Source organism: Protopterus annectens, chromosome 2.part0 (genome assembly GCF_019279795.1).
Source record: "Protopterus annectens isolate FY-2018-M chromosome 2.part0, PAN1.0, whole genome shotgun sequence".
Lineage (NCBI taxonomy): Eukaryota > Metazoa > Chordata > Ceratodontiformes > Protopteridae > Protopterus > Protopterus annectens.
In genome coordinates this window covers 1,671,703,243-1,671,723,637 of record NC_056728.1, presented here as the reverse complement: position 1 = coordinate 1,671,723,637, position 20,395 = coordinate 1,671,703,243, and the positions used below count along the sequence as shown (strand labels likewise).

General features: G+C 45.2%; 1 protein-coding gene across 1 annotated transcript in view; it reads left to right on the top strand.

Annotated features, from left to right (window-relative positions):
* VPS13D (vacuolar protein sorting 13 homolog D) overlaps positions 1-20,395 on the top strand; it is a 3,321,573-nt gene that overhangs the window by 2,833,792 nt on the left and 467,386 nt on the right. The gene's annotated exons all lie outside the window — the stretch shown is intronic.

Here is a 20,395-nt window from a genome sequence, read left to right as displayed (position 1 = left end):
CTCTTTGTGAGGTACTTTTGTGGCCTCTACAGTTGTTGCAGGTGTTTAGTGAGGTGTATGCCAATTGGAGCATTGTACTCAATGACTGACCTCATGAGGGAAGAGTAGAGGGAGACAATGACCTCTTTCTTCCTGGATGCAAAACCCTTAGTAATGAAATGTGCCACATAGAAGGGCTTTCTGACCACAGTGGCAATGTAGTGGTCAAAGGAGAGGTTGCTGTCAATCTGTGTTCCCAGATATCTTATAATGCCTACTGTGTTCAGTGGAATACCATCGATGTGGTAATTCATGGGAACCGTGTTTTTCGCAAAGGGGATGATGACACATTTTTGGCATTGAGCTTAAGGCCGTGGTTCTGACACCAGTTGTTGATCACAGTGAGGCCTTTCTGTAGGATGTCAACATCACTTGGGAAGTTAATAATGGCTCCCAGCTTGCAGTCATCTGCAAACTTTGTCAGGCAGAGTCCCTTCGTGCTGGCCTGGAATTCAGAGAAGTAGATACCAAACAGGAGAGGACCCAGGACCGAACCCTGTGGGACTCCACTCTAGGATCCAGTTCTGGATCTCATTTCTCAACCCTTGGGGATTCCTCACCCAGACCTGAACAGTCTGAAGCTTACAGCTTGGCTGCTCCAGTTCCAGTAATGATTAGGACTCCTGGTTATCCTCTCCAGTTAAAACCATTCTGGTGGTGGCTCATAAGTCTTCTACCAGAAAGATATACCGTAGCAAATGGAAGCGCTTATCTATTTGGGCCTCTCAAAGGAACATAGATCTCTTTACGGCTCCAGTCCTGACTGTTATGGCGTTTCTATCTGGTATCGTTCATCAAGGTGCTAGCTCTTCTACCATAAAAGTTCAACTGGCTGCCATCTCTAATTTCCATGTGGGGGAAAACATGGCTCTCTTACCTTTGTCCAGTCTTTGCAAGACTTTCCTTAAAGGACCCTTCATGCTGCGACCTCCAGTGAAAGATCCAACATCTCCTTGGGACCTTACTTTTGTCTTACAAGCTTTAGTTTCCCCACCTTTTGAACCAGCGGCGACAGTAGATTTGCAGTTTCCTTCTTGGAAAACTGCCTGTTTGGTGGCCATCACTTCAGCCAGGAGGGTATCGGAACTTCAAGCCTTATCCATTAAATTTCCATATATGGTTTTTCATAAGGACAGGGTTTCCCTGCACACTAACCCTTCCTTTCTTCCAAAAGTGGCTTCCGAAAACAGTATACCCCAAACTATCAGTCTTCCGGTTTTCTTCCCAAATTTCCAAAACAAGGACGAATACAAGTTACATTTATTGGCTGTACATGGGCAACTGAGGTGTTATTTACACAGAAAGAAGTCTTTCCATAAATCAGACCAATTGTTTGTCTCTTATTCCAAACCATTTTTAGGCAAACCAGTCTCCAAAGTCACCATTGCTAGATGGATTTCCCAGTGTATCAGCTGGGCATATTCTGACAAATGCATCTGCCCTTCAGGTATAATCAAAGCCCATTCCACTAGATCTGTGGCAACTTCAGCAACCTTCTGGTCGAGAGTGTTGCCGGATTATATTTGTTCTGCAGCTACTCTGTCCTCATCTCATACCTTCATATCCCATTACAAATTGGACTTTTTTTCCAGGAGTAGGGCATCATTTGGCTCTGTGGTGCTCCAAAATATGCTTCCATGAGGGCCACCCAGATGTTGGTATCTGGGGGCTCTGTCCCACAGGTTGAAGATCAAATGAAGTAAACTACTTCAGATAAAGAAGTTATGTACTCACCATAACGTTCCATCTGAGTAGTTGTACTTCATTTGTCTTCAACCATCCCTCCCTCCTTCCCCCTGACCTTGTCACTATTGTCCTATTTTGGTATATGGGAGAGGTGCACATTGTGGCTGTCCTGGTTGTACTTGGTTTGTACTGTATAAACCCTAAGTGGTAAGGTTATTTGGGTCGGGCTTATGTTTTCTGATTCAGCAAACTCGATCTGAGGGAAGGAAGGAGATGAAGGGGCATTATGGGTAGGGGAGGAGCTTGGAGGTCAGATCAGATGCTTGTGGTGTGGCCGTCTCGTAAACGAATACCCACAGGTTGAAGACAGATGAAGTACAACTACTCAGATGGAACGTTATAGTGAGTACATAACTTCTTTTTTTCTGTTAATGTATGTTTGCCTATGCCTTAAGTGATAGTGTGATAAAGGTGTTTAAAAAAACAAAATCAGAACTGCAGAAAGATAATTCTCAGCTGAGATAGCTCAGCTACACCCATCTGGAATTCTTGTGTTAAAAGGAAATTTAGTTGAAAATTGAAAGCTTTTAACAGAGAAATTTGTTTTATTCTTCACTACAAGTGGAATAGCTGAGAAACCTGAAAAAAGGTTATTGTGTTGTATTTTTGTGTATTGCTTGGGGAGAATTAGTAAAGGTATTAGCAAGCACTTAACATTATGTGGCTATAGACAAAAATAGCAGTATAAAGAGATGAGTCACATAGTTATTGCTGTCTCAAAAGGAATTTGCCATTCATTAGACATTTGTTCGTCACATGAGCACAGGCAGTTATAAAGACATAGGTGTGTATATTACCTGTATGATTTTGACATATGACAGAGAATAATTTGTGACACAGAAAAGGATGAAACAGTGGGAAGAACATTAAGAGATGAGTTCATGAAATGACCAGTGCAAGGGAAAAAGCAATGAAAAGAATGTGTGAGATAAAATGTGAGTTAAGGTAATAAGGCAAACATAAGAAAAACAAGCACTAATTTATTCTAAAAGTAATGGATATAAGAATGAGTGCCGTTTGAGACCAATCTCAATTTTAATTCAAGCATGTAGTAGGAGTGGCTTTAAGCATAACAGCACTCATTGTCCAGGTTTTAATCAAGCTTGCAGAATGTGTATTAGAAAGGGAAATTCTTGAAAATTTGTAAATCATAAGAGAAGTGTGTTCAGAAGAATGTATAGGTTGTTGAACTTGTATGCTGTTGAAACAAAAAGAATTCATACAGTGAAGTTTAAAAATGCATTAGAAAAACTGTGACACAAGTGCAAGGCAGAGTGTTGGGAAGAAAACGGAAGAACTGATTGGCATGATGTGGTCTTCAAACTAGATACAGGATTACAGTGCTATATTTTCATAAAAATTGTTTAAATAGATGGGACTAGATGGCTCTTAAGAGAATTGAACTGTGTACACATTAACATATTCCAGCCACTGAATAGCACCACTGGGAATTTATTCCATGCACATCAGTACAAATAACTAGTACAGCTCTCCCAGTGTAACACACAGAGACATTTGGAATCTAGGTCTCCTAATATTTTGGGTCATGTGGAATGTGAAAAGCTAGGTGTGGTAAAAGAATTCACAATGTAAATTCAAGGTTTGCATGTGTAGTCACAGATTCATGAATACATCTTGGTACTATGTAAAGCTATCAGTGATATTAACCAAGGATATGTTGATTTCATTGCAGGCTTCAGAACTTTGCTAGAAGAATATCTCATAGAAGTAAAACCCTCAGTAGTACATGGCCCCCAGAAAAGTACCCATAGCATTCAGAAATAAACTAGAACAGGAATTGAAGAGAGTGGACTGTGTAGATACCATTAAGAAGCAGTAGGATTCAATAGAATGGGTGAATAGGATGATTATTGTGTAAAGAATGATAAGATTCAGATATTTCTTGATCTGCAAGATCTGATAGTTAAAATGAACATTACCCCTTTCTTACAGTTAAAGAATGCAAAGTGATGAGCCAGTTGCATGGCAAAGAAAGATAAAGCGCTGATTACAGCCTAGGTGACCCAAGTTTGATTAGTGGTGCACAGCCAGTATGAGCTAGCTAGGGAACAAAGTAATGAATGGCCAGTTTCACTGATGCCTTGTGGGGAATGGAAGCACCTTGGCTCACATATAGGTAACACCTTGCAGGAGCAATAGGTATTACCCAGTGAAGATCAGGTCAGTAGAACTGGTACAGTCATAGTGCATAGCACCAGAAAGCCACTGGGAATCTGGTATGTGGAGGCATGCTACTGCTCTGGGAATTTCAGTATTTGGCTCAGGTGGTGGGGGGGGTGCTCTCAGTGAAGACAGGGTAGGCTATCCACCTTAGACTAGCAAGCTAGCCCACTCCCTAATACCTGACTCTCAACAGGAAAGTTGATCAGGTAACCCATTTTCTAATGAATGGGTGAAAGATCTCTCACCCAATTTAAGAGGGACCCGTTTCCTTGGCCCAGAAATTAATGGGACAATTAGAGGTGTCAGTAGTGGACCTGCTGGGCAAGGTCCCATGGGGAACAAAAAAAAAAGAGAGAGAAAATAAAATAATTCCAAGTACTAGTTACAAACCAAAGTTTCTGACAGATAAGGCTAGGTGAACAGAGCTCTAAATTATGCACATTTAATGCACCTTTAGAGCAGTGCAGGTTCCTCAGACACTAATTTGGTATTTCATTAGCAGCAGAGGTGGTCCAAGGAGACGTGTCTGAATTAATTGAATTTTGATGAAAGATGATGTAAACATAGGTGATGATCTGTTCATGTGGGTTCAGACAATAGATGAGTATGCCAAGAGATTGCTACTGTTTCTTAATAGGTGAAGAAATCTTAATTTTGTTCTAAATACTTTTTGCATCTATTCCTGCTAAAGAACAAGCCTTCTCTAGTATGACTGGCTCTGTTTTCCACCTTACTAGGGGATTACCTCAGTACAGTATGGGGGCAAGAAACATATTTAGGGACAATAGTACAAACAGCAATGAGAATTGCTTGAGCCCTTGTTGGCATCTCACTGACGAGGGCATTTTTTTGTAAATTTTCACCCTGTGGGTGGGAAGAAGAAGCTACTCACTTCACCATGGGAACCTACAGTGCTTTTCCTCTGTGAAAGCATGTTCTTGTGCACTCACTAATGAGGGCTTCCACCAGGAGGTGTGGCTTGATGAGATGAAAGCCCACTCCCAGAATGGGGACACCACCATCACTCCCCTCCTCTGCCATGGGGCAAGGTCCAACGGGGATGCAGAAAGAAAGAAAAGTGAAGCAGTAAAGCACTTAGCACTGCATCACAGTCAACAGTTAAAAGTGAAATGTGTCTAATTTAGTGACAGCCTCTATTCTGTAATGGTCTCTGTTAATGTTCCAGCATGAGAATAGAGCATAACAGCACTGAAAGGTGCTTAACACCTTTTGTCAGAAATGTGCTTAACTCAGTTGTCTTCTCAAATTTGGAGCTTAATTGCAGCACTACAAGTACCATTTCCCATACACTTTGAATAAGTCATGGTGAAATTACCTCCATTTTAGTACTGGAATATTGCTTCATAACTGGGATTATGCTGCTTTCTCTGACAGAGTGTTTGTTTATTGCAGTTAATAGAAAAAAAGAGTTCAACATGAACAGGTTTTCAAAGGGTTTTGTTTACTCTCTGCTGGGTTATCCTTGATTGACAGCAGTTTTTCTAATAAATGTTGTCATGAAATTGTGGTTTATTTGTGATCACTTGCTGACAAACTGAACATGAGGATTTGCTATATTAATTCTACCTTTGCTTTCTTGCTGAAAAAGTGGGCAACTTTAACATTGCTTTTTATGGTCCTTAAAGTCAGTTCACAAGATGCACATATTTTTTTCCTCTGCAGAGTATGGATTTATGTAGGCAGAGAGTATTGTACACAGCAGTTTACTGCTAAAATTTTACTTTTAAGATATGTTTATTAACTTCTTAAAACTGTCTTGCTTACATCTGACATTCTAAAACCAAGTCATATTTGAACTGATGTTAAGTTTGCTGTATATTTGCAAACTAAAAATAAACTAATCAAAACAAGATAAGATATGACTCTTTCAACATGCAGCAACATAAATTAGATGTGTTATGTAAATATTTTGATGTAGGCATTTTTTACAGATTTAAGCTACTCTTACTCAATTTGAAAAGTATTATCTGTATTGTTCTCCTTTTCACTATCATAATCAGTCAAGACATTTGCAGTACAGTTCCATTTACAGTAAAAGTGTCTTCAGACTAACACATAAAACTGTCAGAAACATAAAAATACAGAGGAGTATGCATTTTTATATAAAGCAATAGTTTATTTTTATGTTACAACATAGAAATTGAGCTGTACCCTCTCTATAAACTAACAAAATATAAATAATACAGTATTTAAGGCAAAACAGGAATATGCATTTTGATATAGTTCACTCCTAACCATAACATACAAAAATAAATAAAATTCAAGATAGAAACGGTTTGTTGGTGTTGAGGGTAGGAACACCATCTAAGGATGTCTTATAGATGAATGCAGTGGTAATATTTCCAGAAAACTGCATGGTAATATGTCAAACTGTTTTGAAGATACAGGCAGTTGTATACAGAAGGTAAACAACAGGCAGAAGCAGTCAGTAGTTTTGAAAAGGCTCAGTACTGAAAGGGTTAATACTCTCTGATGCTCTGAATCCCTGAAGCTGAAGTTATTAAAAGATATGGTTCATAGGTAGGTACTAGGCTATCTGCCCGAGGACATTTATAAGCCTAGCCAGAGTGTGTCGGCTTTCGCCGCCCCATTGATTAAGTAACTGATCCTCTGTCAAGCAAAGCCAATGAAGTGATCCCAGGGGTGTATTTTCTGTTACCCATCCACCCGTCAAGGTTTCTCAAAGAGTGTTAGTGAGGGGTTCTGCCTAATGTAGTTTGGAATTTTGTTCCAAAGCATGGGGAGTCTCTGTGACAAGAATCTATCTCTCCGGCATGTTCTATTTATTGTTGTGGCGAGGTTTAGCTCACTAGAGCTCGTGGCTCGCAGTGACTTGGATTTCTTTAGGTGGAGCATGTCCATCAATTCTGAGTTGGACATGGCTTTGTAAGTCAGGCAGAGATCACCTCTGAGGAAGCGATATGCCACTGAGGACAGTCGGAGTTTTTTCAGTCGGGCTGCATAGGACATATGTTTGAGGCCAGAAGTCCTCTTGGTGAGGTACTTTTGTGGTCTTTTCAGCTGTTGGAAGTGTCTTCTGAGGTACATCCCAAATGGGACATTGTACTCTATGATGGGTCTAATGAGTAACGAGTAGAGGGGCACTATAACCTCTTTATTTCTAGATGCAAACCCATTAGTAATTAGATGGGCCACATAGAAGGATTTCCTAACTACATTGGCAATATGATTGTCAAAGGAGAGATTACTATCTACCTGGGTCCCCAGATCTCTTATTACCTCTTCTATATTAAGGGGGCTGCCACCTTTGTGGTAATTCGTGGGTGTTTTGTTTTTCCCAAATGGGATGACTATGCATTTTTTGGCATTTAGCTTGAGGCCATGACTTTGACACCAGGTGTCCATCTCAGTAAGGCCCTTTTGGAGGATGTCCATGTCAGCCGGAGAGTCAATTATGGCTCCCAGTTTGCAGTCATTGGCAAACTTGATTAGCCGTAGTCCTCCTGTGTTTGCCTGTACTTCTGAGAAGTATATGCCGAACAGTAGGGGTCCCAGGACAGAGCCTTGCGGGGCACCACTTGACTGGTTTAGAGTCGGACCTGGAGCCCGCTATTCTTACAGTGAGAGTTCTGTCTGTAAGCCAGTTGGCAACCCATCTTGTGACGTAGGGGTTTATGTTCAGGCTGGTGAGTTTTTCTGTAATACCCGAGTGGAGAATGATGTTGAAAGCCTTGGCGAGGTCAAAGTAGGCTGTGTGAACCACCTTTCCCTTGTCTATGGCCTTGGTGACTGTCTCGAAGAAGTCAATCAGGTTTAGTAGGCATGATCTGCCCTTAACAAAGCCGAACTGGGTCGGGTCAAGTGTTTGGAGTTTCCTAATGTCTTTGTTAATGAGTTCCATGATGATGCGCTCAATAGCCTTGCAGACCAGGCTGGTCAGGCTTATGGGGTGATAGTTATCAGGATCAGTTGTGGCCCCTCCTTTGTAGAGAGGAATAACCGTTGCTGTGTGTCATTCTATGGGCACGTAGCCTGTGGAGAGGCTGAGGGTGAACAGCGTGTTTAGGTGGGGGGTTAGTTCATTCTGTAGTTCGTGCAAGACGCAGCCTGGGACATCATCTGGTCCCATTGACCCTGTGTTTTTGGCTTTTGAAAGGGCTGTTTTCACCTGTGTGTCTGTGATTTTTGGTACACTACACTTTTCCGGTATTGATGTGGGCTCTTTTGGAGGTGGGGGGGGGTGATGTTTGCACTGAATCTATCTGCTAGGATGTTGGCAATATCAGTAGGTTCAGTATATTTTGTGCTATTTTGCACTAGTTCAGTGCATATCTGCAAATTGCCACTTAGATTCTTAACATAGCTAAAGAAGGCTTTGTGGTTATTTTTTGAATCCTTGGCTATTTTTCTTTCGAAGTTAGCCTTGGATGATTTCATGTGGGACCTTAGTTTCTTACTGATACTGATCAAGGATGTCTTTCCTTCATGGGATTTGCTTATTTTCTGAACTAGTTTCCTCCTTCTATTGTATAGCCTGTTTATTGCAGGGGTCCGCCAAACTGTTTTCTTTCTCTTAGAGGAGTGAGTCTTGGTTTTGCTAGGGATGGCATGATCCATGCATCCTTGAAGGTGCTCATAGAGTGCATTTGTAAAGGTTTCTGCATCTTGGGCAGCGTTATCCTTTAGGGTAGGGGCTGTGAAACTTACCACCTCTGTCATAAGTAAGGTGAAGTTTGCTTTAGAAAAGTTATTTACTGTGGTTTCCTTAGTTTGTGGTGGTGGTGGTGGTGGGGTGTGGACATCCAGAGTGATTAGTTAATGGTCTGATCTAACCAGTGATGTGTTGACCTCCGGTGTGGAACACCTGTCGCCCATGTTGGTGATGACCAGGTCCAATATGTTTTCATCTCTGGTAGGGAAGTTTACCAGCAGATGCAGGGCGTTTGAGTTGATGAATTCCAGGAAGCGCTGGGCCTGGGAATTTGTACTCGAGTAGTTTTCCCAGTGAATGGTAGGGTAATTGAAATTGCCCAATATCAGTGTGTTCGGTAGGACCTTCCTGTTTTCCAGTGTCTCCAGAAAGGTGGAGTGGTGGTCCTGGGTCATGGAGGTTGATCTGTAGCAGGCCACAATTTGCATTGCAGATTTGCCCGATGTTAGTTGCACATGGATGATCTCAGAGGTATCATGCTGCTCCACTAACCTGGAGGTGTAGGTATCCTTGATGAATATGGCTATACCTCCTCCTTTTGTGTTTTGGTCTGTGTTCTGTGGCCAAAACGTGTGGTATGAGTTGTAGCCCGGTAGTGCTGGGGTGCTGTCTGGAGCCTTGAACCAGGTTTCAGTTACTGCACAGATGTCGACGTTCTCCATACTGAGGAGTGCTTCGAGCATGTGCATTTTGAGGTTTAAACTCATGACGCTGAGTAGCATAACCCTCAGTTTTTTGTTAATTGTGCTGTTTATGGAAGTGGGTTTGACTTTTGAGCCTTGCCTAAAAAAGGCATTATGGGGGCAGCAAGAGCCTTGGCCAGTATTCGAAAGCCTAGGGGTGACAGGTGCAAGCCGTCTCTTGCGAAGCATCGTGGCTTGTCAAGCATGTCGTCCCAGGCTGACAGACACTGGATCCCCTTTGAGTGACACCAGAAGCTTAGCCAATTGTTGAAATTGATCATTTTTTCTTTATACTGAGGTATCATTCTTGGTGAGGGCCAGATGCTACTCAGGGTCAGTGTCTCTTTTCATGTAGTCCAGGGAGGTACGTCTCAGGTCATTCACACCAACATGAACAATGACAGAGTCATATTTGTACTTGTTCTGGAGTAACCTGAGTGCTTGTGTTATGTGGCGGATTCTGGCTCCCGACAAACAGCTAACAGTAACCTTCTGCTTGTCCATGTTAGTGAGTGGGACGTCAGTGTGCCTGACTATAGAGTCACCTATTACTAGTGTGTTAGGTATGTTATTTCTCCTTAAGGGCTGTGATTGTGTGGCACACTGATTTTGTGTTTTATGTGTTGTTTGGTTTGTGACGGGAAGTGCAGGTTGTTTGGGTGTCTGCTTTGAAGGTCTCTGATACTTTTGCAGGTTTTTATTTAGAGCCTCCGAATATGATTTTGTGTATTTATATGTATTTTTTGCCAGTGCTATTTTAGTAGGTCTGTGTGTGGCTGGAGGTGGGGTGCAAGTGTTAACCTTCTCCTCTTGACTGTCTGTTCCAGTCTTGGGTGGAGACAGCTTAGCTTCCATTTGGCTGTTTAATTGCATCTCTCGCATATGTTAGTGTTTTGTGGTAGGAGGAGAGGGTTGTCTGTATACATGAGTCAGTTATAACATTGCCTCAGGATACCCAGATTCACCAGCTGGACTGGAGAGTGCACCTGAAGTTGCACTTTGGTCATGCCTGAATAGTAGGGTGAGCTGCTTAGTCACTTGGTTGGTAGAGGTGAATAAAGAGCCTTGCCCTGCTGGGCAGTCAGTGTCAGGGTATATTAGTGCTTGCTGTTAGGTCTGAGCAAGTGCTGGGCTGTAAGATGCTTTTTGAGTGCTTAGATTGAGAGTTAGACAGGTTTCAATGGAAAAACTGAAGAGGAGATTTAGTGGAGCCGGGAATAATTTAACCGTAGCTAACTGGCACTGCCCAGTGCGCAAAACCGTGCAAACACAGTTTTTATAGTAGGGAAATAAAAGAGAGAGAAATTGGCCCAAAATGGCCAATAAACTACTAACTTCTGGGCTGGAACCACTCCGCCAGGGATAGATAGGTTGCTCAAAGCTCCCCTCTCAAACAGGTGAACAGGAAACTTCCTTCTATCCAAGTAAGGTATGGGCAACTCAGAAACTAGTATCACAGCCCTGAATTCAGCACTAGCCTGAAAACTGGACTATGCTAGCTTAGAAAGGCAGGAAACAAGGAATTTTTTTTTTTTTTTTGAAAAAATAAGGCAAAAACAGTAAAAAAAAATACACTTAAAACAGCTTTAAACGACTACAAACAATCAGAAAAGGCGATTGTACTTTAGTTTGTAGCCTACAACAGTTAAACAAATTATCTGAAGTAGGTACTTCATTTGTCAGCAACCTTTGGGTCTTGGATCCAAACTCGGATCCGAGCCGGCAACTTATTTCATAGCTTAGAGAGCCGAGCTCCTAGCTCCTCCCCTTACCCATAATCCCCTGTCAACCCTGACTGACCTCAGATCTAGTTTTCCACTCTTGAGTCCGCTTCTAGATTCCTGAGCTCCTGGCGTGTGGTAGATAAGTGACAACTTTTTTGTTGCAAAACTCTATATTTTTCACATTTTATTTATAGTTAAGTGTTTGCGTGTGGTTAGGTTCCCTTTTGTCAGTATACCTTTATTTTTTTTAGTGTAATTCCTCCCCCTCCTTCGCTGGTGCATAGTGTGTGTGTGTGTGTGTGTGTGTGTGTGTGTGTGTGTGTGTGTGTGGACTGTTGTGTTTTCGGGCCTGGTCTGTGTGAGGTAGTTTATTCATAGTTTTAAACTTTTTATTGTTAAAAAAAAAAAAAAAAAACTATGTCGGAGGCCCCAAAGCCTATTTTCTCAAAGTGCACTGAGTGTGGCCATAAGCTTTCACCGGCGGATGGCCACACTCTGTGTGTTCGGTGCCTTGGGGTTGAACACCTCTCCTCTGGGTGTTCTATTTGTGAGGCGTTCAACCCCAGGGCACTGAAAGACCGTTGGTCGAAGCTGATCCTGGCGGGACTTTTGCCCCCGAATCCGGCTTCGGCCTCCGGTACTCCCGTGGCACCACCCCAGTCCTTGGTGGCGGCCACTCCTGTCTCCCTCCCTCTGGCCGGGACTCAAACTCCCACTAAAGCGCCGGAGGAGAGGGAGGCCAGGAGGGAGAAAAGGAGGGAGAAGCACCACAAGCGGCGGGCCGAGGCCTCCGCTTCGGCCCCCCCCAGCTAAGCGGCCTTCTCCCTCCACGGCTTCCAGGTCTCCTCCTCCTTGGCTCTGATCCCCATGCTTTTCTTCGGGACCAGAGGAGGAGGAGGAGACCTGATCTCCCTTTGAGGTCATCGAGGCGGCACTCCCGGCCCGCCTCGGTGGCCTCGTCGAGATCTACCTACAGCCTTTCGGATGCGGACTTGGACCAGATGATGCGAAGGTTCATCCAGGCCCAGCTGCAGATGGGAGTGCTCATGCCTCCCCCTCCTTTGGGGGGGAGCTCAACTCCTTTTTTTGCCCCGATAGCTCCTTCTCCGACCTGCTTTTCGGGTTCGGAGCATATGGAGCTGGGCAGCGTTGGAGCCGGGGGTGGGTCGGCACCGACAGTACCGGGTACTTCGGATCCGACTCTGCCCTCGAGTCTGTCGGGTCCTTCCTTGTAGGATCCGAGCTCTCAGAGCCGTGGGCTGAGCTTCGGATCCGTGGGATTCAGTGTGCCTTCGGCTCTGTCCAGGTCGGAGCACACGGGTCCTTCGGATCCGATGGGCTCGGCGCTGGTTCCGATCCCTCCATCGGATCTGAGTGGGAGTCGACTTTCAGATCCCAGAGAGAGCGACTCCCCCTCGGCCTTCGATGCAGTGGAGAGGGCTCTGTTGAGGAAATCCGGACCCCCGGCCCTTGCTTCGGCTACACCCCGCACTCCCTCTCGGCTGAGTCAGGCTTCCATCACCTGGCCTCAGGGACAGCCTGCTTCAGTGTCTCAGGTCATTCCCCTGGAACAGGTCGTTGCTGGTGAAACCTCCTCGGATAGCCCCCCCCCCCCGAGGATGTGCCTCATAAGCACAAGTGTAAGAGGAGACACGTGGACTCCCCCGAGTCCTTAACAGAAGACACGGACTTGGATGAAGGGGAAGGCTCCCCTAGGTCACCCCCCGAAGATGTCTCCTTTGGAGACATCATGGAAATACTCAGGATTGGGGGGGGTGGTCTGTCCCCAAGGCTTCCTCCGACGAGTCTGTGTTCCTGGAGGCATTCGGAGCAGGACCGTCTACCTCTTGGGTGTCCCCTCCAGCCGACCCCCTGGTGGACCTTATTACCACCAGGGCGTGTAAGGAGATGGACACTGTGGAGCCAGTTCCCAAACGCCCTGATAGAATTCTGAGCCTCCCTGCAGACAGATCCCACTGGAGCAAGGGTCCCCCGGTAGATGCCATGTTGACGGCGGCAGCCACCAAGAGGGAATTAGCTCAGGAGAGTCCCTCAGTCCATCCACCGAGCAAAGAGTCCCGCTCGATGGATCGCCTGGGGAAGCGGGTTTTTAGTTCAGCGACCTTCTCAGTAAGGTCTCTGAACTATATGGCACACGATATCAGGATGCAGCGAGACCTTATCAAAGAGTACGCTGCTTCCCCTCTGGAGTCCATGTCGGCGGAGGACAAACAATTGTACTCCACTCGCATGGCCACTCTAAGATCGATATCTAATACCTCTATGCGGGTGTTGTCTCATGCTACAGAGGGAGCCACTAGAGCCAGCGGAGCAGGCCTAGTCATGAGGCACCAGGCCTGGCTCCGACATTGTGACTTCGCGGAACCCTTTAAGGCGTCATTCGTGAATGCCCCTTTTGATGGTTCTGCCTTATTTGGCAAGACTGTTCGCGATACTTTACTCCAGAGCAAAAAGGACAGTAAGACGTTGTCTGCCTTCGGAGTCCGCTTCTCCACTCCCCGAAGGTCCTTCTCCAAGAACCAAAAGGGATAGAAGATGATGTGGTTCCGGAAATCGCAACATTCCCAGCCTGCTCCGGACAACCAGTCCTTCCTTGGCAGAGGAGGACAAGGAGGACGCCGCCCTAGAGGCAGAGGGGGCCCGAAGAATTTTGGGTACAGGGAACCTTTCTCTGACAGACCCACGCAACAACCCTGAGGGGTTGCCCGACTGCTCCACTCTGGAGGCAGTCAGGGGGCCTTTCTCGAAGCACCTGGCAGCTTGGGAGTCCATCAGATCGCTGGGTGCTTCGTATCATATCGAGAGGTTACCAAATTCCCATATATCATGTCCCCAGAACCAAAAGTCTCCCCGATGTACCACCCGATCAGAGGGAGGCAGCAGCTGCAGAGATCCAGCAGCTGCTAGAAAAAGGAGCCATCCAGCCCGTCCCCCCAGACCAGCTCGGATTAGGGTTTTACTCCAGGTTCTTTCTGGTGCCAAAAAAGAGGGGGGACTTAAGATCAATTCTAGACCTCTCCCTTCTGAACCTGTTGGTAACCAAAGAAAAATTCCGAATGGTCACTCTTCAATCCATTTTCCCCCTACTGAACCTGTCGGTAACCAAAGAAAAATTCTGAATGGTCACTCTTCAATCCATTTTCCCCCTACTGTGGGAGAACGACTGGATGTGCTCTATAGACCTCAAGGATGCGTACTACCACATTCTTATGGACAGACGATCCAGGAGGTTTCTCCACTTCCAACTAAGAGCCAGTCACTACCAGTTCAGGGTCCTTCCCTTTGGTCTCACCACAGCCCCCAGGGTGTTTACCAAGGTATTAGCAGTGATAGTGGCCCACCTGAGACTCCAGGGAATGCAGGTGTTTCCATACCTGGACGACTGGCTCCTGACCGCCCCAACAGGGCATCTACTTTGCTCAGCCAGGGACTACTTCCTCCGGCTGGCCCCCCAGCTGGGAATCACCATCAACATGAACAAATCCTCTCTTGCTCCTACCCAGGTGATAGAGTTTATAGGGGCCAAATTGGATACAAGAAATCTCCTAGCATTTCTGACCACAGAACGTCTTCAGAACCTGAGGCTGCATGTGCGGGCCATCCTCCAATCTACAGCTCCACTGGCGGGATTGGTCCTGAGGGCTCTAGGCTCCATGGCGGCAGCAATCACTCTTTTGCCATTGGCTCGTCTGAACATGAGGGTACTGCAATGGACCCTTCAAGTCCAATGGTCGTTTCAACGTTACCCCCTGAACCATCCTATTTCCATCAGCAAGGCGTGCAGGACGGCTCTCGTATGGTGGCTCCAATCCCCGGATCTCCATACGGGACGTCCTTTCTCCACGCCTCCTCCCCTCGCCACGGTGACCACGGACACCTCTTGCCTCAGGTGGGGGGGGCATTGCGCAGGCAAGATGGTCCAAGGCACGTGGAACAGCACAGAGACCTCCTTGCATATCAATGTCCTGGAGATGAGGGCGGTGCTATTGGCGTTGCAAGCACTACAGAACCTTCTTCTGGTAGGGACTATTGCGATACAGACGAACAACATGTCATTGGTCTGGTACATCAACAAACAGGGGGGAACCAGGTCCTATCCTCTTTGTCGAGAGGCCATGAGAGTGTGGGAATGGGCGATTTCTACCCACCGCTTTCTTGTTGCAACGCACATTCCGGGATGGTCCAACATACTGGTGGACAGACTCAGCCGCACCATCCTTTCCCCCTACGAGTGGTCTCCCAATCCCCTGGTAGCGAAGCGGATTTTTGCTGTGTGGGGGCAACCCTGTTGCGATCTCATCACCTCACCCTCGAATACGAAATGCAACAGCTACTTCGCTCTAATTCCCCCCGTCGGGGAATCCCCAAGAGACGCTCTGGTGCATGCTTGGTCCCCCGGTCTACTTTATGCCTACCCTCCTCTGCCTTTGATGCTGAAACTCATACAGAAAGCCAGTCGGTTGGGGAGCAGGATGATCCTCATTGCCCCATTCTGGTCTCGTCAAACGTGGTTCCCTTACCTGTGGTCTCATCTGGTAAATCTGCCGTGGATTCTGGATCCCCTCCCGGATCTAATATCTCATCCCCTAGACCTCCCGATCCCGAATCTGGACAACCTCAAGCTGACAGCGTGGCTACTCCAGTTCCACTCCTAGTTAGGACTCCCGGAATCTCTTCACCGGTCAAAGCCATTCTCGTAGCAGCACATAAACCTTCCACTAGGAAAGTCTGTCATAGTAAGTGGAAACGCTTCTCCATCTGGGCGGAGAATAATAACTTACATCCCTTCACAGCCCCGTTACCGTCTGTGTTGGAGTTCCTTACAGGTCTGTTCCATCAGGGGGCTAGCTGCTCTACGGTCAAGGTTCAACTAGCAGCTATTTCTTATTACCATGTGGGGCATGAATCGGGCCCCTTGATTACAGCGAAATTGTGTAAGACCTTTCTCAAGGGTACTTTCTTGCTCAGACCTCCTGTCAGGGAAATTGTATCCCCTTGGGATTTGGCTCTAGTTTTACAGACCTTGACAGCTCCCCCTTTTGAACCGGCTGCCTCGGTCGATCTTAAGTACCTCTCTTGGAAAACGGCGATCCTAGTCGCTATTACTTCGGGGAAAAGAGTTTCCGAGCTTCAGGCCCTTTGTGTGAAAACCCCGTACTTGGCCTTTCATCAGGATAGTGTACCTCAGGACCAATCCTTCTTTTCTTCCCAAGGTGGCTTCAGAGGCCAATATCAATCAGTCCATTAACCTACCAGTTTTCTTCCCTAAGTATTAGAACAAGGGAGAATACAAACTCCATTCCTTAGATGTGCACAGACAACTGCGCTTCTACATTCACAGGACTGCTGGTCATAGGCAATCCGACCAGTTGTTTATTTCCTTTTCCATATTTAACCTAGGTAAATCTGTCTTTAAGATCACTTTATCACGATGGATCTCACATTGTATTCTCTTGGCCTATGACACTTCTGGGAGACCTGCACCTCAGGGAATTCATGCGCACTCTACCTGTTCTGTATCTACCTCTGCGGCCTTTAGATCTAGAGTTCCACTGGATGATATTTGTTCCACGGCCACTTGGGCCTCATCTCATACCTTTATCAGCCATTCTAAGCTGGACATCATCTCCAGAGGGAGAGCGTCCTTTGGCTCTGCAGTGCTCCGGAACATCCTTCCATGATGGCCACCCAAGGTTCAGGTAGCTGGGGACTCTGTCCCAAAGGTTACTGACAAATGAAGTACCTACTTCGGATTAAGAAGTTATGTACTCACCATAACGTTCCATGTGAGTAGGTGACTTCATTTGTCTGCAACCATCCCCCCCTCCTTCCCCCTGGCCCTCATAAATTTGTTGTTCCTGTATGTCCTTCTGTGTTATCCTTCGGGATGTATTAGCCTTCGGCTTTTTTGTATATGGGCAAACTTGATCTGAGGTCAGTCAGGGTTGGCAGGGGATTATGGGTTAGGGGAGGAGCTAGGAGCTCGGATCTCTAAGCTATGAAATAAGTTGCCGGCTCGGATCCGAGTTTGGATCCAAGACCCAAAGGTTGCAGACAAATGAAGTCACCTACTCAGATGGAACGTTATGGTGAGTACATAACTTCTTAATTTTAACAAAAAACTTTATAAAAGTGCAGGTAGTCAAATAAGTACAATATGTGAAAAAACACAAGCTTTTAAATCACAATAAATGCTGGAAAATCTGCATTTAGGTGGAAAACAGTTAAGTACAGCAAGACAGTACAGAAAATTGATACTTAATCACTCCAAAGTCTCTCTTCTAAGCTAGAAGGCTTGTATCAGTTTAAGGCTTTCTAGTGCTACCCAGTAGGTTAGTTACATGAAAGATGGGAAACAAGCACAGATGTGGTCTTTTAAACCAGAAAGTTGAAAGAGACAAACAAACTGTCCAAATGGTCAGTAAACTACAGTTTCTGGGCCAGGAACCTCTCCTCTCATGGTAGACAGGATACCTAGTGCTTACCGCTCCCACTGATAAGCTAGAAGTCTTTTTTCCAACACAGAAAGGCTTGCGGGGCTCAGAAGCTTACCAACAGTTCTGGATACAGTAACTCTGTATCTGGACTAGGCTAGATACAGGCAAGGTGGGAAACAAGCGCAAGTGCGGCTTTTAAACCAGAACGTTGAAAGAGATGGAAAAAAAAACTGCCCAAATGGGCAATAGCTACAGTTTCTGGGCCAGGAACCACTACTCTTGTGGTAGATAGGCTACCTAATGCTTACCACTCGCACTGATAAGCTAGAAGGCTTCCCTCCAACACAGAAAGGCTTGGGGAGCTCAGAAGCTTACAAAGAGTCCTGGATACAGCAAATCTGTATCTGGACTAGACTAGTTACAGGAAAGGCGGGGAACAAGTACAAACATAGGCTTTTAAGCCAGTAAGTTGAAAGAGATGGAAAACTGCCCAAATGACCAAATAAAGTACAGTTTTTGGGCCAAAACTCACTCTTCCCGTGGAGGATAAGCTACCTAGTGCTTACCACTCCCACTGATAAGCTAGAAGGCTTCCCTCCAACACAGAAAGGCTTGGGGGGCTCAGAAGCTTACTAACAATCTTGGATACAGTAGCTCTGTAACCAGACTAGGCTAGTTATAGGAAAGACGGGAAACGGGCACAAGTGCGGCTTTCAATCCAGAAAGTTGACAGAGATGGAAAAAAACTGATCAAACAGCCAATAGCTACAATTTGTGGGCCAGGGACCACTCCTCTTGTGGTAGATAGGCTACCTGATGCTTACCACTCCCACTGATAAGCTAAAAGGCTTCCCTCCAACACGGAAAGGCTTGGGGGGCTCAGAAGCTTACAAAGAGTCCTGGATACAGCAAATCTGTACCTGGACTAGACTAGTAACAGGAAAGGCAGGAAACAAGCGCAAACACAGACTTTTAAATCAGAAGGTTGAAAGAGATGGAAAAGCTTCCCAAATGGCCAATAAACTATCATTTCTGGGCCAGAAACCATTCCTCCTGTGGTAAATAGGTTACCTAGTGCTTACCACTCCCACTGATAAGCTAGAAGCCTTCTCTCCAACACAGAAGGGCTTGGGGCCTCAGAAGCTTACCAACTGTCCTGGATACAGCAAATCTGTACCTGGACTACACTAGTTATAGGAAAGGCAGGGACCAAATGCAAAATGGGCTTTTAACCAGAAAGAGATGGAAAAACTGCTCAAATGGCCAATGAACTATAATTCCAGGGCCAAAACCCACTCTTCCCGTGGTAGATAGGCTACCTAGGGCTTACCACTCCAACTGATAAGCTAGAAGGCTTCCCTCCAACACATAAAGGCTTGGGGGGCTCAGAAGCTTACCAATAGTCCTGGATACAGCAAGTCTGTATCTGGACTTGACTAGTAACAGGAAAGCCAGGAAACAACTTTAGAATTTTTTTTTTGTTACAGAAAAGCAGGTAAAACAGCAGTAAATACAATTCAAATTGTAGTGCAGGCCAGCACACCCGAGTGTGTAGCAACACCACGGCAAATACAGTTCAAATAAATGCAATTAAAGTAACAAATGACTAAAAAGTTAAGTGCAGAAGGCAGTAAATTAGAAGACTACTAAGAAGCAGTAATAAGTGCAGAGTAAGAGCGACTGAACAGATAACAGCACACAGAAGAGCAACTAAGACAGTTACAGTAAGAGCAGCTGAATAAATATATACATATATATATATATATATATATATATATATTTTTTTTTTTTTTTTTTTTGAGGGAGGGAACAGAGCAGGATTAAGAGGCTACAGGGGTTGTCCTACCCAAATGCTCTCTCTGTACGCAGTAGGAGTGCCTGAAATCAGAATATGATCTCACTGCACTCAGTTGAGTGAGCAAATGAAATGGGCCCAGAAGGAGTATCCAAATACAAATCTACAAGAGGGGTGGGCAATTTCAAAGCCACCAACATTAATACCAAAATAAGGACAGGGAGAGTGGGTGAGGAACTAACTGTAGAGAGAGCCACAACTTCAGTTGAGTTAATATTCAGTGAAAAACACAAATAAATAAATTAAATACAGTTGTTGTTGTGTCTTTAGGCTTTTCCCGGTTAGGGATCGCCACAGCGGAACTCCGGTCCGCTAATGATTGGCAGTAGATTTTTACGTGCCAAGTTGTCGGCCCTGACGCACAACCTTCAATGAAGGTACACCCATTCACGCATGCCTCCACACAGAAGACGCTCTAGCTGAGAATCGAACAGGACAGCGTCTTACTGTGAGGCGACAACGCTACTGCAGCACCACCACCGCAGTCAAATAAATTAAATACAGTACTATATGCAAAAGAGTAGATAAAAGTGTACTTAAATTCACTTATACGCCCAGCTGATTTCAAGTAGATGTTCGCTGGTGAATGCATAAGAATAGCCTCCTGTAGTGCATGGAGTGCTGCAACTTGGCTCTGAATTCTGGTAAAAGACAACTTTATGTTAAACAGCTTTCCAAGACTAAAGTGTAATGGACCAGCACAGAATAGTGGCAATTAGCAAAAACAAATTTAGAAGCTGTAGAACACTTTTTTCTGTGTGTGGCAGCATGAAATTATTACATCTTTTTAACATAGTCATATAGGCATTTCACTTCTCAGCATTGTCTGAGAAGTAGAGCTGTGTGTGTTGTAGCTTTCAAAGCTATAAAACATTGTGTACTACTATTTCTTTTCATGTAACTAATTGTATATTAAGGCAGCTGAAGCTCCGCATACTCCACAAAGATTTATGAAGTTGTCCCTTTGATCATAACTTATGTAATGCATGAAGTGTAGTGATTATGCACTGATA